Source organism: Mixophyes fleayi, chromosome 11 (genome assembly GCF_038048845.1).
Source record: "Mixophyes fleayi isolate aMixFle1 chromosome 11, aMixFle1.hap1, whole genome shotgun sequence".
In the NCBI taxonomy this organism is placed as follows: Eukaryota; Metazoa; Chordata; class Amphibia; order Anura; family Limnodynastidae; genus Mixophyes; species Mixophyes fleayi.
In genome coordinates this window covers 15,135,470-15,156,708 of record NC_134412.1, presented here as the reverse complement: position 1 = coordinate 15,156,708, position 21,239 = coordinate 15,135,470, and the positions used below count along the sequence as shown (strand labels likewise).

At 40.5% G+C, this 21,239-nt stretch overlaps 1 long non-coding RNA gene across 1 annotated transcript in view; it reads right to left on the bottom strand.

Annotated features, from left to right (window-relative positions):
• Positions 1-8,531: 8,531 nt before the first annotated feature.
• LOC142106574 (uncharacterized) overlaps positions 8,532-21,239 on the bottom strand; it is a 114,845-nt gene continuing 102,137 nt past the window's right edge. Inside the window, exon 3 of the long non-coding RNA XR_012679744.1 lies at positions 8,532-8,669. This is a non-coding gene — a long non-coding RNA (uncharacterized LOC142106574). The remainder of the gene's footprint in view (positions 8,670-21,239) is intronic.

The window sequence follows — 21,239 nt, the reverse complement described above, 5'->3', positions numbered from 1 at the left end:
AGAAATGACAAGTAATCACGCCATCCGCCATACTTCACACTGCTCCCCCGGCTTCACATTGCCCCCTCCATCACAATGGCTCCCCCGCTTCACATTGCCACTGTCCATGACAATGTCCCCCCTCCATCACATTTACTTCACACTACCCCCCGGCTTCACACTGCCCCCCCTCCTGCTTTACACTGCCCCCACTCCTGCTTCACACTTACCCCCGTTGCTTCACACTGCCCCCTCCATCACACTGCCACCCCCTGCTTCATACTGCCCCCCCCCTTGCATCACACTGCCCCTCTTGCTTCACAATGCTACCTCCTGTTTCACACATTTCCCCCTCCTGCTTTACACTGCCGCCACTCCTGATTCACACTTACCCCCGTTGCTTCACACTGCCCCCTCATCACACTGCCACCCCCTGCTTCATACTGCCCCCCCTTGCATCACACTGCCCCTCTTGCTTCACAATGCTACCTCCTGTTTCACACATTTCCCCCTCCTGCTTCACGTTGCCCACCTCCATCACACTGCCACCCCCTGCTTCATAAGCCCCCCTCTTGCTTCACACAATTCTTTACTTACCATTGCCTTGACACGGACACTGCTCCTCTCTACCAGGCTCCTCACTGATACTGTTGGGACATGATGATGACGTCACGCCAGACAGGCAGTGAGGAGGGATGGTGGGAGGGAGAATGGAGGAGGGACAGTACCATCCACAATGTCCCGAAAGGGGGGTGCGATCACACGCCCCAATCCCTGTGAAGCTGTGTGGTGGCCAAGGACTGTGGAAGTTAAGCTCAGCTGGACACTGCACAGCATTATTGCACACCAGCGGTGCCCCCACTAAAGCTGCCTAATGGTAGGGCCGGGCCTGATTTTAATGACCTTCACAAAGAGCGCCAGAAGCTGCTACCTGCTGTTCCTCCATGTCAGGTGATGTGACACTTGGATATGATGTCACAGGCACCCCCAGGTTTGTACTGTCCCTGGGCATTTCCTATGTTCAATGGTAGTTGGTGCCACCATGGAAGCAGCAGAGATGACCAAAAGGAGGAACAGGCATCTATAGGATAAAACAAAACAATAACTTATATTAAAATATAAAGAGGCTGTCGTTAAGAAATGGTCAGGACCACCATCAGTGCTGCAATTACAATCAGCTCAAATTCACATCACATAGTCCCTGATTGGCAGTGTGGCTACTTACTGTAGCTAGCCCATGCCATATTAGCCACTATAGAGCAGATTTCTCCCCAATGCTTCAGAAATAGATATTATCATTATTATCTTGTAGGAGGATACGGCTGCCAGCTCTTCAAGAGTTGCTACATCTGGTTTCCATCCTGCAATAGGGTGATGCCGACAACAGGTATGTCTGTTGCATCAACCTGAAGCATGTAATTATGGTTGCCCCTTGGGGAAAAAATAGTACAGCCCTCCCCTGCCCTTTAGCTTACAAATAAATCAGAGTGGATGAGGAATGTGAGGACTTTAACTGTCAGACTGCAGTTATTTAGACACACTAGAATTTGTTTTGTTTTTTTTCAAAACCACAGTGACATCATTTTGGAAGGTAACGGCATTCTTTACCATCAAAGTAAAGTCTCAGAATGGGTGGAATTCAGTAAAAGATCACTTCTGAAAACAACATATGTAACAACACATAAATTACTCCGCTACTCTTCCCAGTAATCAGTAAAAAAAACACGGGCTACCTCTTTCGTGTCACCTACTTTACCGAACGGAACAAGGATAAAACTGCCCGCTATCCCATGCTGTCCACCAATGTGTCACTGTAAAAAATGTCAACTTCCAATCATGCGTATGGTATTGGTACGGAATGTAAAATATTTTTGTTCCTATCATGTTACCCTTTGATAGAGCTTATCTCATTTACTGTTAAAACGATTCATTTCAGAAAATGTTATGAGATAAACTAATACTCATGAGACTACAATTTAATAATTCACTAGTAACTGTTAGATCTAAAATCTGATCCAAGTTTGTCTGCTATCCATAACCTGCTAGTGAGTACAACCATGGCACTTTTCCCCAGATGCACTTTCCCGTTTGCTATATTGGCCATAATGGGATAATTGCTTTTGGCAGACACAAACGGTGACCTATACACCACTCTCCTTGCACTTCTAGTGCTCCATGTTTTGCCCATGTCTTTTTCTCATTCTCTGTTGCTTGTCTCTGCATAATTTGGAGTGTGGTTCGGTCAAACTTGGGGTCACCATGTAAATAGACAGACTCCCCTTGGGGTACTGGGGCTATGGCGGCTTCTCGTGCGGCCTGGTCTACCAGTCTATTTCCCTTAGCTTCGGGGGTAGTGTCTCTGTGTGTGCCTTCACCTTCATCACTGATAGTTTGGAGGGAAGCTGGAATGCGGTGAACAGTGCCATGGTATGTTCAGCATGTTGACTGGTTTGCTTTCTGAACCCATAAGTCCCTATTTTTCCATATGGGGCCATAGCCCTGCGCAATTCCAAACACATACCTTGAATCAGTGTAAATGTTTACTCTTTGTCTTTCTGCTTCTGTCCTTAGTTCAGCTTCTTGTGCTGACATGTGACTCGGTAGAGTCTGTTGAATTACTATTTCTGTATATGTGGCTTCAGCACATCCTGTATGAGGAAGACCATCTATGTAGAACCATCTACAAAAAGAGTGATGTCTGCATCTGGTAATGGTTTATCTTTAATGTCAGATAAAACCAGAAATTCTTGTCTCATTAGTTCTATACAATCATGTTCAGAAAATGTTTAGAAAAAGTTTGTGTGTGTTTTTTCCTTCTTGGTCAACTGGGTTTTCCCCCAGATCGCGAGGGGAACCTTGATGTGTTCTCCCATCTTTTGAAACATGCAAAAATAATGTAGCCAGATTCAACATTGTGCACCGTTTGAGTGTAACATTACTGGGAGTTAGTAGTGCTACTTCAGAAAGATAGGCTTCAAGTAAGGAGCATGTGGAATCCAAGGAGAAGGTTTTTGGTTTCTGCACTGATCACAGTTGGCCAGTAGTACTGAGGCTTCCTTTTTGTCTCCTAACTATGGATTTCATGGGTAAGGAAAAAAGGAAAGGGAGCTTGGCAAGTGTTAAATGTCACTTGTTTAACAATAGGAGAGATTGTCCATTGTACTGTACATCTTCATATTTAGAAAGTCTGGCCAGTGACAAATGTTTTCTTTGTGCTTGGTTTAAAATTTCTGTTACTGCATGTGGCACCATCAGGGTTACTAGGTGTCTTAGCACAAAATCTATACTCTTTTCAAGCACTACAGCAGCTGGAGCTACTGCTTTTACGCAGGTGGGTGCTGCTCGTATAACTGGGTTTAACTGTGTAGAGTAATATTCAAGTGACCTCTGTTTGCGACCATGTATCTGTGTCAGTACCCCTTGTGCATGTGTACTAACTTCATAACAAAATAATGTGAAAGGCTTGTCATAATCTGGCAAAGCTTGTGCTGGTGCTAAAGTTACTTCAGCTTTAAATAGGTTAAACATTTCGTTCTGCTCAGAGGAGAGTGTAAATGTCTTTTTTTCATTTATGTACAAACATTGAATTCCCAACAATGCATTACCGTACCCAAGATACGAAGAAGTATTTACAGTACATGACGATTACAGTACAGTAAAAAAGGGCAGTGAATGTGTTTACAACACTTGACTGACTCAAAACTATTATGAGGATAAAAATAAAAACCTTTTATCTACCACAGTTTGACATTACATTGCATTGCTTTCTTTCAAACCATCTAATATAAAATTTGGTAACAAAAACCCACAAACACCATTTCATATTCAACTATGTTAGTCCATTTCTCTTTTTCTTTTCAAAAACATACCTTACGACATACAGAAAAACCACCTAGATCATGCATTTGCTATGCAAATAGCCCATAAAGGCTAATATCTCTTTCCAAAACACAGTAGTCATTACTCAGCAGCATCTACGTTATTTAAATCCTTCATTAGTATCTGCTTATTTTTATTGTGGCTGTGGACCAAAACATATTGCAAACCTATATTCATTTGGAGTTGGATAAATTCAATCTGGATTGCCTAAAGGGTTTATCTCTGTAGCTTGAGACCTACTGTGAAGAAAAAAAAACTTTTGCATAGTGATTAACATTTATTTACTAGGAATTACTGTAACTGTAACATGCTTGTCAGTATCAGTACACCAATATCAGGTAACCAGTTTTGTGCAGTGAACAGCTGCTAATAAGACACTTGTTTAAATGTTTCTCTGTGTAGTTTAACTGTGACACAATACGTTCCATGTTATAAAAATATGGTTTCCACAAAGGGGCAGTCCCCAATATCACAAACAGGGTATGTCAAAGTGACATGACCTGGGTGAGTGTTCAAAGCCACTCCTTTCTCATCATCACCTAGTACAGCCCTCTTGAATGACTGATTTGTTTTCCGGGTTTACAAACATCCAGTAACAAACAACCCTCTCTAAAGGTTCCAGGCATTCAGACATTTTGAAAGCAACACTGCTCCTCTCATAAATCAGAGTACTCTCGGTAGACACCTCACATTGTATCTGCAAATCACTCAGCATTTTCTCAACAGAATCTCCCGTCAACAAATATTCACACATCTTTCCAGATTCTGTGATTTCCGTCTCAAAAGTACGAATATATTCACTTAAACAAGTCTCACTTACAGATGGCATTTTATCTCGTAACATTTCTTATGGGCATAACAAACCCTCCTAATTTCTGAGAACATTCATCAGCACCATTTTCACACAGATTAAAACCTCTTGTAATATATGTATGTAAAAGCTCACTCCCACAATTCTCAACTTCATTAAAGAGAAATCTATTTTTCTCAACTTCAGAAACAAAATTATTTTGTTAAAATACAGAAACGACTTGCTGAAGGTCACTGTTTTCTTCTTATACTATCTGTACATTATTTACAGTTTTGTCTGTCCACTGATTCGTGCAGTGACAGACCAAAGCTTTCAAAACGTGTTTTCCATCTCTTCAAAAACTTACAATTAAGCAATGCAGGCATTACATTTACAAATGTACAACTTTTTCAACCTTGAAACCTGTCTCTTGTAAAAACAGACAAGACAGACAAATAGTGTGATTTAAACTAAAACACACCTCTCCCTCACAGAGCGCTAAGACAGAGAACAAACAGAGTGAACTTATCACGGATCTCCCTCACATGCAGTAAGACGGAGAACAAAGACTCACTTAATGAGGAAGAAAAATTAACTCCCAGCCTACAGCTGTGGAACTACAAGTCCCAGCATTAAATTAAATACAAGTCAGCTTCAATATGCTATTACCACTCAGCACTCCGGACACATTTTAGTTACTCTTGAATTAATGAAGCATACTCGAAGAACCTTTTTATCAATTTTACATACATTGTCAGATAACAAAAAACAGAGTCATTCTTATCTCAACACACTGAAATCTTTTACACAGAATAATGGGGGGCACATTTCACTCTTTCAGCTGCACAGCATCAAACATACATTAATAGTACACAACCTACTTGATTCATTATTTTAGTCATTATATCATTTGGATCAGTTGTTGATTCATCATTCATCATTCAGCTTCTGATGCATTTAGCATATCCACATATATTGCACTTTCCAGATCTCTTAACATTTCCTGTGCCACCTCAAACAATTTCTTGGTGTTTGATCTCAATACCCCTTTTGTTCTTGTCATATTACCACTTGCAACACCCTTGTTTCTCCATCCACACATATCAATTCCTTCTTTGGCTATCCTCGCTTTCTTCAACAATTCCCTACAGACCTTCTACTCCCCCATTTCCTAAAATCTTTGTGCATCATATCTATGGGGTAGCTGCTGTCATTTATCTGTTTACTATCTATATTTCCAATATTGACAGTATTCTGTTGAGTTCAAATTGGAACTCTTATCTAGTTTCTGTGGGTTGTCCTTGTTGTGGACGTCCCGTTCTATGCACTCCTTGTAAAATACCGTGTAAAATAGCTACTTTGACAGTATCTGGGATGAAGATCTTTGGAATTCTTCTAAACTTTGGGTAGATTACAGAATCCCTCTTCTTTGATGTATCTCAGGGGATGGTGTCTAAAATGTTCACCCATTGTCCACAACAGTAACTCTCTAATTTCCTCTATTCCATTACTTGCTTCTTTGATCAACGTCTTATGTGACTTTTATCTTTTATAGATCATACAATAGGCACAAACACATGCACTCAAAATTCACTCATCTTTAAAATATCTAATTAACAATACAATTACAGTAAACAAATTGGATTAGTACTGTATTATAATAATCAGATGATACTTGAGACTCACAAATTTAAATGTCAGGTGCCTCAGACAGACATGAGGTGACCAAGAATAGTTAGTAGAAATCTACTGACTGCGGATGTTGGGGTTCAATGTCCTGGGAAACCTCCGTTGTCTATCTTGTAGCCTGCTGGACAGTGAATCTCTGTGGCGACCTTCAAGTTGTTAGATCTAAAATCTGATCCAAGTTTGCCTGTGGTGTCAAGTATATCTGGAAGCGCTTCAATCAGCTGGAGAGAATAGACACAGACCGAGTTCTGTGTACAAGAAATATTCTCTGTTTATAGATATCAAAATACAAGTCTTTATAGCCTAAAAATGAATAATCTCTTTTAGCAAATAATATATCTATGCGAGTTACAAAAATGGCTGAACAAAGACTTTATGAGGCCTTAACAAAAAATCATATTTAACATAACCAACGACTTCACGCAGGTGACGGCTAGCACCATTATCTAGTGGCTTCTTATTAGATGATTTCTGTTTCCCCTCTCAGCTGATACCACTTCCTTGATTACTCACAGGTATATTACAAGATCTGTTTGTTTGTGTGACTTTTTCTTTTTTATGGTCAGACAAACAAAGCAGTGGAGTTGTATATAATGTATTTAATTTATTTGTATTTTAAGTGCACCGAATAGCGAGTGCATGTCACACTATCAAAATGAAAGTCATCGAAATGTTTCTGCTTAGGACATTTAGATATTGACACAAACTACTGCTCCTGCAGTGGTCCCTGCCACTTGGCCACAGTGGCAAGTTGTCTATAATACCAAGGTTAGTCCTTATGAAAGGTTGACTTTCAGATATAACTCACATGGTTTTGGAGTAGACTTGGGCGCACGAGAAACGGGGGTGACGGATTCCGACCATCAATGACAGCCTCTGGTACTGATTATTCAAACATACAATTGAAACGGATAGCAGATAAGAGCAGATAAAGTCTTGGAGCCTGGTCACCGAGTTTATTACCGGGATTACTTTGTGTTACCCTGTACCAGTGTCTCTCTCCAAGTTACACAGTGTACCAGCCTCTTTCCTATCCCTTGACCATGAACTATGCTATATCCATATATTCATATGCTATAAAAATTGGGCATTAATCCCTGCTGTGTCTAACAGTGTACCTTACTTATGTCCGTGGATTAGACCTTTGGCTTCGATAATGACCATGGTTTCTGACTCCCAGTTTGCAAGACCTTTGACCTTCATCCAGACCAAGATTCCTCATTTCCTTTGTACTGGACCCCTTGCTTTGAACCTCACCTTGATATATACCATCCCTTGGACATTTGTGTTTTCTGTTACTCATTTGATGTTGGAGTGCGATCCCAATTGTATTCTGTAGGGTGCTAACAGGAGTTTAAATGCAGTTTACCATTATCGGTACGCAGAAAAATGCACACTTTTCATAAGTGCTGCAGAAGAAAGTCAGATTTGCTAATAGTAATGATCAACATTTGCTGTTTCATGGCTACCAGCCACTGGGGTCTACTCTCATTAGCATAGCATTGTTACAGACATTAACATTACACTTATATTTGGCTAGGCTCATGCGTATATATATATATGTTTAGTGTACTGTGACTGGCACTCTTAACATTAGTACTGGAGTGTAAACACACTATTTTGACTTGACACACACACACGAATGTGTAATGATATCTATTTTTTCTTTTTATAATATCTAAATCTTATGAATTCTTTCTTTTGCAAATCTATCAGCATTGGCAGCAGCAACTACAGCCCAGGGAGTGTGTCCATGGGTCACATGAACACACATTATTATTAGGTTATTTTTAAAAATACTGACAATTGCTTTGGTACTGTAAGAATTAATGGGCATACAGCACTACAGTTGCTACAATGCGCCATGTATTTTAAGCTTATTTTCATTACTTAGCTATCCCTTTTAGAATCATGTGCCTTTTAAAATATATTGTTGGTAGTTTTGTACCCCTCAAAAGCTACACATTTTTTAGACTTTAAAGCATCTGTAGTAAACTACCACTGAACCACACATATGTTTGTTTTACTTTTTGTTCTACTTTTAGGAGACAGCACCTACCCTTTCCAACCTTGACTCTTCACTCCTATTTCAAGCAGCAGGTCAAAAAATTGCATACCAAGTGGATCATAGAATGGATTTTTTCCTTCTCCAGGCTCGTCTTCATTTCATTGACTGCTCTGGAGGAGCCCTTAAGTATGTTCCGGCTCTTGAGTGCAATATTATTAGTCTTTGTGCCATATTCTTAACATCACAATTAGAAATGGGGTGCTTTTTGATGAGGAGTTTGAGATTGTTGGAGTTAGAACTGAAGATCTAGATTTGGAACCTTCCCTGGGGTGGAAAATAAGAACTTTTGAGATTATGTTCTTCACCAATACTTCAGTTGTAAGTGCAAACGAAAAAATACATATTCTAAAAAGCAAACTCTGTTTGTAAGCAAAGCATCTAATAATTGATTACCTAAACCATGCTAATTTTTGATAAACATTTTACACAATTATGTATGCATGGGCATAGAATACATGCTGCATGAAAATTTAGCTGAAATTTGCTTGTCAAACACTCTCGTACATCACGGCCTCTCCACATCTAGAAAAACTAGAGAACATTAAGTTATCTTGTTAATACTTGCAATGAAAAACAAATATAATTAAACTATTTCTTTGGAGTTGAAATATAATGTCCACATTTCAATAATGATAAAAAGTAAACTTGTTAATGTAGAGAGATCTCCTGTTTTAATAAGAAGTAACACGTCAGATCAAATAATGTAAAGGTTAACCATAAATCATTTGAGCTCAGTGTAAAAAATAGCATTGGATTGTATTTTTTTTTTTTTCTTGGTTGCAAAAAAATGTCAAAGCTTATTCCACACACAAATCCTTAATTTGGCTGAACAAAAATATTGGCACCGTTTAGAACTAGTTAGGAATAATTTGATTTCAAGCAGGTGATTTTCCTCCACGTTGGTACTAAACTGACCTGTCATGAGTAGCAGGTCCCTGCAATATGAAAATATTTCATTAAACCAACTTAAGAAGAAAAAGGATCTCATTCTCCTGTTTTGTGTCACTGTCTGTACTGCAGTGATTTTGGAGAAAAGACAAATGAGACCAAATTAAAGCTTTTTGGCAAAGCACATGATGGCATGGTTTACAGAAAGCAAAATTAAGCTATCAAAGAAAAGAACATTCTCTCTGCATTCCAACACGAAGGAAGTTTAGTGATGTTTTGGGGTTTCCCTGCTGCATCTAGCACTGGGTGTCTTAAACCTGTGCATGGTATCACAAAATCTGGAGATTACCAGGCCATTTTGGAATGTAGAAATTTACCACAGCAATCACTGTGAAGCACCAGTGAGTGAGAAAATCATAATTATCGCAGTCTGCTTCTGGGGATCCTGAGTAGAGCTGTATGAATAGTGTGTAGATATAAAGCCAGATATCAGGAGCCAGAAAGTAAGTGTAAGCAGAACAAGGAACCAGCAGACTATAAGATGCAAATCCGGGTGTCAGGAACCAGGAGACAAATGATTGCAGATCCACGTTCAGAAGCGCACAGAACACAGATTTAGGAACCAGGGAACTAGTGTGTAACACTATCACTGATAATGAGTGCAGAACAAGTGAGAGCTTATAAAGTGCAGCCCTCCAATCAGCACTCAGAGGGAGACACACCTGAAGTGCATATCAGGTCTGAGTTGAAACAGAATGAGCAGCAGATGAAAACCGGGCACAGATTGTTGTGATTACATAAGAAGGGAGTAGTGACCCCTTCTTATGTACCAGTTATCAGTTAATTTCATTATTAAACAATGAACTTAAGTTTTTTTGCCAAATTACTGGCTAATAGATTGGCCGCGACCATCACTTCTTTGGTGCAACCAGACCAAGTAGGGCTTTTACCAAGCTGCTAACAGGCGGAAAGTAATAGACCTAATCCCTGCTATAATTAATGTGGCTGCTCCTCACCTAGTGATGACCTGAGCTGCAGGAAAAGCCTTTGACTTGGTTTCTTGGCCCTGTATGAGCGAAGCTTTTTAAGCTTGATATTAGTGGTAACTTCACATGTGGTATGACATCCTTATATTGTAACCCTACGTTTCTTATTAAGAATGGTACGAGATAGGGGCATCCTTTGTCAACATTGACAATGCCCTTGACAGCGTTCTGCTTATAATTACTAACCCACATACTTCACTTCAATAATATAGAGAAGTCGCTAATTTTAAAATTAACTCAGACAAAACAGAAATTCTACCTCTAAAATTCAATCATCTCAATTGTTCTCCCAAAGCTCATTTATTTATTCCAGACCCTTCCAATTTAGGTTTCTTCACTTTTTTTCAGCACCTTCAGCAATGTACATCCAGGTTTGTTTGGTCAGGCTGGAGACTCAGGATGCACATGCAGAGGGTAGACTGGACATACCCAATATGCAGAAGTACTATCTAGTGTCGCATATAACGCAGTGCATACCAACACCAGAATGTTGGTTGACAATGGACAACAGATTTGCTTGGCCTCCTATCCCAATTTTTTCTATTTTTGATTTCATCCAAGAATTGATCTTCCGTGCAGCCCTCCCATGATTCTTGCTCTCCATTTGAGATAACTGAGTAAGATGATTGATAACTCAAATAGTATGACTTCTTTATGGAGAACTCATTTCCCCTAATTATTAACCACAAGGTGTTTCGCAAATGGTCCAGACATAATTGTTTTTGCTGGATTAGACGCTTTAACACTTTATCCCAGAATTCCAATAACTCTGAGAAAGCTTCCAATTACCATCTACATTTATACTACCTACAAATATACAGCACTCCCCGCTAGAAACCTTTTGTTTAACCTTCTTCTTATCTCAACATTTTATTGATTATTACTGTCACATAGCTAATATTTGAAGGACCCAAATTAAATCAAGTAGAGGGTGGACATAGAGAAGATCTTGACCATTATATCTGGGTCCAGATCAGAGAGAAAGTGGCCAGGAGCTCCATCTGCAATCAGTACTTGGTGCCCACTCGATTTTTCTGAAGACGATACGATCGAGATAATACCCTGTCCCATATTTGGTGGACTTGTCCAAATATAGTGACCTTTTGGCAAGAGGTACATAACCATATCCACACTAAAGCTGATATTTCGGCTCCAGCATTGCCCACGTTACCTTTATATTCTTCTCCCACACTCCATCCTGGTTAATCCCAACAGTAGGGGGAATATACAGGAGTTTGTATAAAAGTTCTTTACTGAAAATTTTTCAGATCATATTATGCAGTTTCAACAGTGTAAGCAATGCACAAAAGAAATATAAAGTCCTGTACCTTTGATAATGTAATGTCCACAATGGTAGAACAGGATAAATAAGCCCACGGAAATGCTAAGGAAAGAAAAAGTTAGGAAGATCATTGTCTGGAGCCAAAGGGATCCAAAGCCAGGAGGTCAATACACAGAAAACAATCCAGTGAGTAATATTTCAAGAGCTCAATTCTAAGGAAGCTAGTTCAATAAACTGTGCTTGTATCCAGAAAACAGGGGTATGGTGAAAACACATTTCAAACGCAAATGCTAGTAACAGCGGGAATGGGTATGGTGACACTAGAAAAATTGGTTTTCAGTCTCATTGCCTTTTATATGCATTGAAGGCATAAAGAAAAATCCCACGTACTCCCAAGACCCCCTATTGCCTCACATGCCATCACATTGTTAGGGCCTCTCGGAATCCTGCATAAGATTTTAGAACAGTACTGGAGGTCTTCACCAATAGCAGCTGCCTTCTCCGTAGAGATAGTTAATCTCACAAGTACTCGGATGCCTCCCAGGACTTATACTCAGATGTAGTAAAAGCTTATTCTGAAGGAAAAGGTTGGCTAGGAGTAGGTGGCTGGGACACAACTAAGAGAAAGAGTGCAAGGATTAACCGAAGCCATGCCAAAAGTCGTAGGTCAGTATCAAACAAGAGGTGTCAATACAAGCCGAGCTATAGCCCTTCTGCTCCACGGAAGGTTTCTGTCCTCCCTGAACTCGCCTTAGAACACCTGCATTACCGTTTGACAGGTGTACCTCCCCAGTCAAACTCCCCTCCTGCCACTGTCCTCAGAGCGGCTACGAGCAAGAGTAGTCCAGGTAACAAGGCCAAAGGGTAAAGAGCAGGCAGCAATCGAGAGTGGTCCAGGTAACAATGTCAAGGATAACAGGTGGTCAAATATCAGAACTTTGACAGAGAGCAGGCACAGCAATTACAGGGCAAGAGCGCTATAACCAGCAACGAGGCTAAGCCCTCCCTGCCTTTTAAACAAGAGAGGGCCAATCAGATTGTACAACATCCCATCATATAGCATTACGTGCCTCCAAAAGCCCCAGCATAGTCTCATAAACCATTACATAGCCAGCATATGCCACCATAAGGCTTCATGTGCCATCTTATAGCCTGAATTGCCCCATAATAGCGTCCTATGTCTCTGTATAGATTCATATGCCTCCCTATAGCCTCATGTGCAAGTGCCTAATCATATCTCAATGGTACTTCATCTGATACTTGGGTCTTTGTGATATGCATCAGTCCTGGATACTCTCCATAAACAGGCACTGCCTTCAGGAAGCAGATGAACTTGCTTTAGCCATGCAATTTGTTTCCAAAGTAACTCCAGTGAGCTGGATTTCAGTACTTGAGACTCTTTTCTATTGTGGAACCAATTACATCCTCAGCACCACACCTGTTTGTTTTTAATGTTCAATAGTCAGAGTTCATGACAAATAAACCAAACGTGTTGTTGTCACAAATATTTGAAATCTCTGAACTGGCTTTACTGCTTGTAATGAGCATCTCAGAAGAATATTTGCATTCCGACAGACTGCAGGGAAGAACATTGTGAAATCACAACATGCGGATCAGGAAAGAGAAATGATCTATTCGGCACTGAGATGTGACCTATTTCCTGTGGGAATTTTTTATTCAAAATCCTACTATACCATCACATATCCCTGAGTTCACATAACATTTGCAGAACATGGCAAGTGAAAGCTGAGGACATTGGCTAAAACTTACTATTTTTCTGTACTTTCCTTGTGTTGCTTTAAATTATACATTTTATTTGTGCATAGTGCGGTGGTAGTCATTATTCGAACAACATAATTGCGACAACAGGGACAACGACATGAAATTGCTGAGTGCTGTAATTACCGATATGCAGGAGATGAGACTTCTTGAAACAGTGACAGAAGAATTCCGATTGCTGTATTTACTAGAGATGCTCACTGACCCCCGTGTTTTGGTTTTGGTCTTGGATCTGGATTACCGTTGTGTTTTGGTTTTGGTTTTGCTAAACCGCCCTTGCGTGTTTTGGTTTTGTTTGGTTTTGTTTTGCAATTTTGTTTAAAAATCAATGTTTTTGGGGCATAAAATTACTAAATTTAGTGCTCCACCTGTTTCTTGGATAAGTAAGGTAATTCTAAAGCTAATAAATTAGGAAGAAAACAGTTTAATCCCTGGTAGGCCGTCCTTAATTCTGCACACAAACCTGAATGTCATCCTCTCCATCTTAGCCTATTGGCAAAGCAGCCATCGTCTTTGGGAGTATATTACACCCTACACTTATAGTTAAATATCTAAAGAAATGGACAAAGGCAGTTTGGTTTCTGTCTCTGTAGCCCTCCCCCCCCCACTCCACTTGTAGTTGAATAGAAAAAAAGCAGCCTGCATAGACTGAACAATATAAAAAATAAATGGACCAAGGTAGTTTGGTGGCTGTCTATGACCCTTCCCCCCCGCCCTCCACTTGTAGTTGAATAGAAAAAAAGCAGCCTGCATAGACTGTAGAATTAGAATATAAAAAGAAATGGACAAAGGCAGTTTGGTATCTGTCTGCATCAGATCCCCTCTCCACCAGGAGTAAAGTAGAAAACTATTCAGTTGTTTTATAATCTAGAATATAAATACAAATTGAGAAAGGCAATTTGGTATCTGTCTTCATCATAATTATCAACATCATCATTAGCGCCCTCGTCGCCTACACAAATCTCCACCTCATCCTCTTCTAATTCCAAAGTGGCATCCTCAATTTGTGTATCACCGGCTACACTCGGGCTGTTCAGGCACACATCAGCAGAACTGCTGAAAGGACCCTTCTTTATGGGTACACTAACAGAATGCTCACGATTACACATACCACTGGTGGATGGACTCTCCACAGGGATTGGTGTCATTTCTGATTCAGAGCATACATTATCCTCTAATGCCTTACTATTTTCTTGCAGCTCGGCTTTCCTTCGTAACAGTAGTTGTGCACCACTTCTAGACTCCAAATTACTTGGTCTTGCTTGCTCACGAGTGACCTTACAAGAAGTAAGGCTCAGTAATATTTTTAGATCTGGCAGTAATAGAGAAAGGCGAATGCCTCATTCGTTCTTTGCCACTGCGTGTGTAGAATGGCATGTTGGCAATTTTTTTTTTATCGGCACTTAACTTTTCCTCAGTTACACTTCTTTTTCGCTTCAACACGCTACATTTTTTTGGGTGTGTGTTTTTTCCCCTGATTTAAATAGACTATGTACTTTTACATCGGCTTTACCAGATGACGTACTGAGAACACTACCATCAGGACTGGTGCCAGCACCTGCTTGCTGATTCTGCTCATATGTGGACTGCTTTGAATCCATTTTAATGAGCCCAAAGCACTTGTAGTGCAAAATATTGTATTAGATAGATACTGCTGACAAATATGACTTTTTGTGACAGCCAGAAAAATTAGTGTAAAACACTGGGGAATATTGAACACCCCAAAGCACTTGTAGTGCAAAATATTGTATTAAATAGATACTGCTGACAAATATGACTTTTGACAGCCAGAAAAATTAGTCTAAAACACTGGGGAATATGGGAGACCCCAAAGCACTTGTAGTGCAAAAAAATAAAAAAATAAGCCTCCTCTATCCTCCTCTCTTCCTGCTCTAACAATTGCTAATAGAATTTGAATTAATAATATAATTGAATAGATTCGAAATGAAAGAATAATAGAAAGAATAAGGTGTACAATTATTGCTCTGTCCCTGCGCTAATACAGCCTGTGACCTAACCCTGCTCTCTCCCTCTGTCAAATGGCGATGGGTTGCTGTGTAGGCTGGTATTTATGCTTTTCAAATCTCGCGAGAACCGAGCTCAGAAATACGAATACGTCACGATGACGTTTTGCCTCGGTTTCGATTCCGAATGGGCAGGAGAGTACCGAGCCTGCTTGGCTTGGTACTCAGATAGGCGAAATTCGGATGGATTCGGATCTTGGGGAACCAAGCCCTCCCATCTCTAGTAATTACTGACATGGAGGAAATCAGACTTCTTGCAAAATTAACATAGAAGAATTCCGACAAATGATCATACAGGCACTGACATTAACCGCACTAGAAATGTCCACAGTTACATTGCTGCTTTTAAGGGGGCAATGCGAGGACCCGGCGCGGCTGTATAATGTTTTTTTTTACGAAGGGTTCTTCACATTTTACACGTGGAGGGTCCATGCATTGCCCCCTTAATAGCAGCAATGTAACTGTGGCCATTTCTAGTGAAGTAAATCTCACTGCCTGTTTGTCCTATGTCACTGTTTCAAGAAGTCTCATTTCCTGCATGTCGGTAAATACAGCACTCAGCATTTTCATGTCGTTGGCACTGTTGCAGCAATTATGTTGTTCGGAAAATTGTGCCCCACCCGTTTAGTGATGTGGGTTGATTTTTTTTTGTCTTGTTTCCCTTTTGATAGTTTTCTTTTATATAGTAGTTTAAAGTAAAAAAAATTATATGTGTATTTTTTTATAAGTTAGAGGAGAAAGCTGAATAGGAGACATGATCTTCCCATACGTCTGGCACAGTGTGGAGACTTCTTCACAGCACTTACTAGTGACAACAAATCAATTCATGTCACATTCCAAAAATTGTCTGTTACAGAAATCAATGCATTGGTGGCCGTGTAGAGACAGCCCTGGCAGAGCTAGGCCCATTGGAGGTACTCCTGCAGAATTGGCTGTTTCATTGAAGGACCCTCTCCCTTCTGCTATTTCCACTGCTACAGGATCATTGGATGCGAGCTCCCAGATACAAACAGATAATTCTGCAATGATTGCTGTAGACACTGTCCCTTCCCAGGATTCATCCAGTGCCAGAGTGTCCCAAGGGAGGATGGATGTCAAGGCTCCAATACCCTCTTCTTGTCCCAGAAAAGAAGACGTGATACACAAATATCAATCAATAAAAGTAATTTCTCTGTTCCAGGAAGTAGTTGATATGTTCTTCTTTGTATCCGCTCAATAATATCGGGCATGATGTGAATGTCGGGCGTGACGTGATGACATCACACCCGACATTCAGTGCGGACGGACCAGGGAGGAGGAGTGCTGACGCCGCAGACAGGTGAGTGTTTTTTTATTTTCACGGAGCCTGCTCCCCCCTCCAACGAAGATGGTGACTCAGCCTGTAGTCACCGATTCGCCGAATCAAGCCTAAAATTAGGTATTGGTTCTGGCGAACCGGTGAGAACTGGCTGAATCCCACCACTGGGTATATTCAGAGAAACCTGTATCCATTAGCGTAGGCGCGACTAACAGGATCAGAGCTTGATAAAGGTGTAAGGACAATGGAGGAGTGGAGACAAGGGGCAGAGAGGTGCAAGACATAGCGGGGGAGAAGAAGGCATAGGTAATGAAAGAGGAAGAACAGGAGGGAAGAGGGTCCTGTTCGCGAGAGCTTACAATCTAAAGAGAAGGGGCAGACAAATGGGTGACAAATGAGGGTGAGTCAGTATTATGAGATTCACAAATCGGACTGGTGCGGTTGAAGCAACAGTGGGTGAGAATGATAAGGGAGGATGAAAGAGGGTATGGTATACGGAATGAATGGCTTTACAAGGAGTGTTTAAAGCTTACAGACTAGGGGATAGTCTGATAGAGCGAGGGATATCATTCCAGAGGTGGGGGCTTTGTATTTTCTTTTTCAAAATTGGTATCTTTAATTAGCATCTCAAACTGAAAAAACATGTTTGCATTAGATGGAAAAAATGTACAGACTAGCTAGTTACAACAAGATGGAAAAAATGTACAGACTAGCTAGTTACAACAACCTATAAGCACTTCCAGCTGCCACTCATTGTGGACACACCTGATGCTTCACAGATTGTAATGTTCGCTTCGGCGGTTGAGGGGATGGTGATGTTAGGGAAACGGGTGCATAGGGGAAGCCAATCCTCATCCCCGCTGACTACCTCTGGCATCCTCTACTCCTGGGACTGTGTCATGCCTGCACCTGTTGCCATCCTTGTCTCTCCTATTGCTTATTATCATGAGCCCATCCAAGATTAAAGCATTGTCTTCCCCCTTTACCATGGGACTTCAAGATTAAAACTTTCCCATATTTTCTTTTTTTATGTTTCACAATTTTCACAATTTTGCTGCCCCCCAAAAGCCTTGCGCCCTAGTCTGCAGCCTACTCAGCCTGTTGGATAATCAGGCCCTGTACGTGTACAGTATATGATTAGAGGTTGAATTTGGAGAGAACAAAAGCTTGCAGTGGTCATCACTCTCATTTCCCTGTTGCATATAGCTTAATGACAGCTCTAATAAAAAATATATAGGTAAACTATCACTAATGTCCCAATCATCCTCCCTATCGAACTTGCTTGTCTCATAGAAAGCAGTGCAACAGCTTGTAAATGTCCTTCTGTTGCCATCGCCTTGGGTGAGCAAAGACATCTCCCATAAATTTTGGATGTAGCATAACATAGACATTGATGGTTTATCTTTTGTTCATGCAGTCTCTCAAGCATAGGCGTGGTGGAATTCCATTTAATTTAGATCATATGTGAGCTGAGGTTGCAGCAAATTGTTCCATCTTTGTAATACAGGAAGTGTATTTCTTGAGCAATATGATTTGCTGTCATTGCGAACAAGCTATCAGTGACTTGTTACAGGAATTCTTGTGTACTCACCATAAGGTTAAGCAAACCAGGGGATGTGTTATATTTGCCCCAACAGCAAGGCAGACAATGATGTTCGAGTCATTATGAGATGTAACCTTTCCAATCTTTAGTTGTCTGGTCGATGACAGATGCTACAAGTCAGGATTTATTTCGCTGTTTGTGATTTCTGATCCAAACTGAGTCAACATGCGGTGGTACGGCAATGCTTCCCTTGTTCTTTAATAAAGGTGTTGAAAGCAATGTTGACAAATGAATGCTGACATCGGCAATCCCAGTGGTGTTGATCAACGACAAGTGGCTTGACCTGTTTTTAAACATTCTAGAATCACCCCGTCGACCCACTTGTACCCTGTTTGTTCAACCTATACATTACAAAAAATGAAATAAATTTAGAATTGCCCATCACAAGTTAAAGCGCGGCCTCAAAACGGAATAAACATTTTATTACACAAATAATACAAGATTGATACAGCTGAGTCTGGTTGTATCAATCAGTAGGAACAAAGTAAGCATAGCAAGATATCTTAATCAAGTTATACATAAATTACACAGACAAATTGTGATGAATCATCGAGAAGTATTAAACTCCGCTATTAATCAAATGCACAAAATGCATAACTAATCTGTGATCAGTATAATGCACGCAGTCCCGTTCAGACCACCGAGCCTAGATTGAATTGTATTATTAATTATTCCCCAGTCAATTAGAGACCAAACAAGAGTTCCCAGAATGCCAGAATAAATATGTTCCATATTTTAAGGGAATAACATGAAAAGATATACTCGCTGTCACAGAAGACATTCATTTCCACATACGTAGGACTGATCTGAGTAATAAAACCAAGACAAGCGAGTTGACCAAAGGATCTGACAGTCTCTAAACCATGAAGGCATTAAGCTGATATAAAGTTTCACAATTCACAAGTCCTCCATTTTGGCTTCTTTATAAGTCAGTCATTGGTAGTCAAATTAAGGGCGGTGATTCATATTATTAATAGCTTAATACATTCCCCAATGTTAGTGGAATCAGGGGCGGATCTAGAAAAGTATCCTACCCGGGGCGATTTAGGGGGGGGGGGGGGGATTTAGGCCCCGCCCCCTTTTTGACTTCAAGGCTGCCGGCGGCTGCACAATATGTGCAGGTCCGCTCGGCAGTGACAATGTGCTGCCCGGCTGCTCTGATTGTGTTTTAAACACAATCAGAGCAGCCGGGCAGCACATTGTCACTGCCGAGCGGTCCTGCACATATTGTGCAGCCGCCGGCAGCAAGCCCCCCCCCCCCCTGGATCCACCACTGAGTGGAATTTACATGCGGCTACATTAGATCTTGCTCCAGTGACTTGCGAGTAGTCATTCACATAATTGAAGGGAGATGCGCTGAGTATCCCCGGCCTTGGAGATAATGCACCAAGTACAAGAGCTAATGTGCAGATTTGATACTCAAACAGCTGATAGAGCCAATGCAAATACTTTTTAGTGACCAACTCCACCGCATCAGTCTCATTTCAATAATACTGTCCTAGATTTTGCATGTGGGTGCACAATTAGGTGCTTGCGTCTAGACCCCTCTCACTCCTGATCTGCCATAATGCTCCTATCAGAAGATGCAACATCTTACACCTTGGCAGGCAAACTCATCTTGGTCTCTCACATCAACAAGCTTCCATATAAAACTGGGTGCATTAATGAAAATAGTGTTTCTTTGCATTCATTTGTTTCGAACATATTTAAATCATAGTAACATAAGTTGATGAGGTTGAAAAAAGACACCAGTCCGTCAAGATCAACCTATTTTGGATCTCCTGCGATCCCTCTCTTACATTTGAAATTGATCCAGATAAAGCAACCAGGAAAAATCCCTCCTGACCCAATATTGCAGTCCTATATCTCCCTATATCCACTACTGGTCTTCATTTTAATTAGCGGTCATAACCCTGGATACCATTTTCCGTAAAATATTTGTCTAAACCTTTCTTAAACATATCGATTGAATCTGTCAACACAACCTTTCCTGGCATTGATATCCATATCTTGACTGCCCTTACTGTAAAGAACCCCTTCCATTGCTAGTTGTGAAACTTCCTCTCCCCTAATCTTAGGGTGTGACCAAGTGTCCTATGTACAGTCCTTGGGGTTAAAAGTTCCCATGAAGTTTTCTGTATTGACCCTTAATATATTTATATGTAGTAATCATATCCGCTCTTAGACGCCTCTTTTCTAAAGTATACATGCCTAAACTGGATAACCTTTTTTCATAACTTAATGACTCTATTTTGACACTGCAAAATTGCAAAACCCAGGGTAAATGCTCAGACTGGCAAAACAATGTAAGTGATTTTAACATGGAAATAGGTTCTGCTGATAACACAGAACACATTTATTTCATACTTATTTGAATTATATGTATGGCGCCAGGGAAATTTGTTGATTCCATTGGTTTATCTTTATGACAGTATGGATAACTGTTATACCAATACGTAATTTCCTATGTGAGAGGTATTTTACCTATTCCTAGATGGTATTAAGCAACAGCAGCCTAAGATTACACTAGAGGAAAACACTTTTCCTATATTTCTAGAATTATAAACAATATCTTTAATATTAGCATGTGCTATGGAAAGTAAAGAGGCAGTTATTAAAGCTCATTAGCTAGACAACAGCATCAATAGACAAGTGGAAAGATGAATGGTGGGAGAAAGACAAAGGACACAATATTTTTAACATTAGACAGCATGTGTCATAGAAAGTAAAGAGGCAGTAATCAGAGGTCATTAGGTGGACAGCTGCGGCATCAGCAGACATGTTACACAAGATGATAGACCAAGGCCATGACGTAAAATAGTGCAAGATGGAATTGTCCTTGGGAACTCCTACCCACCACAAAAGAGACCATTTTGGTTGTTGGTTGGTGAACTGGAGAATAGATAGAGATTTTA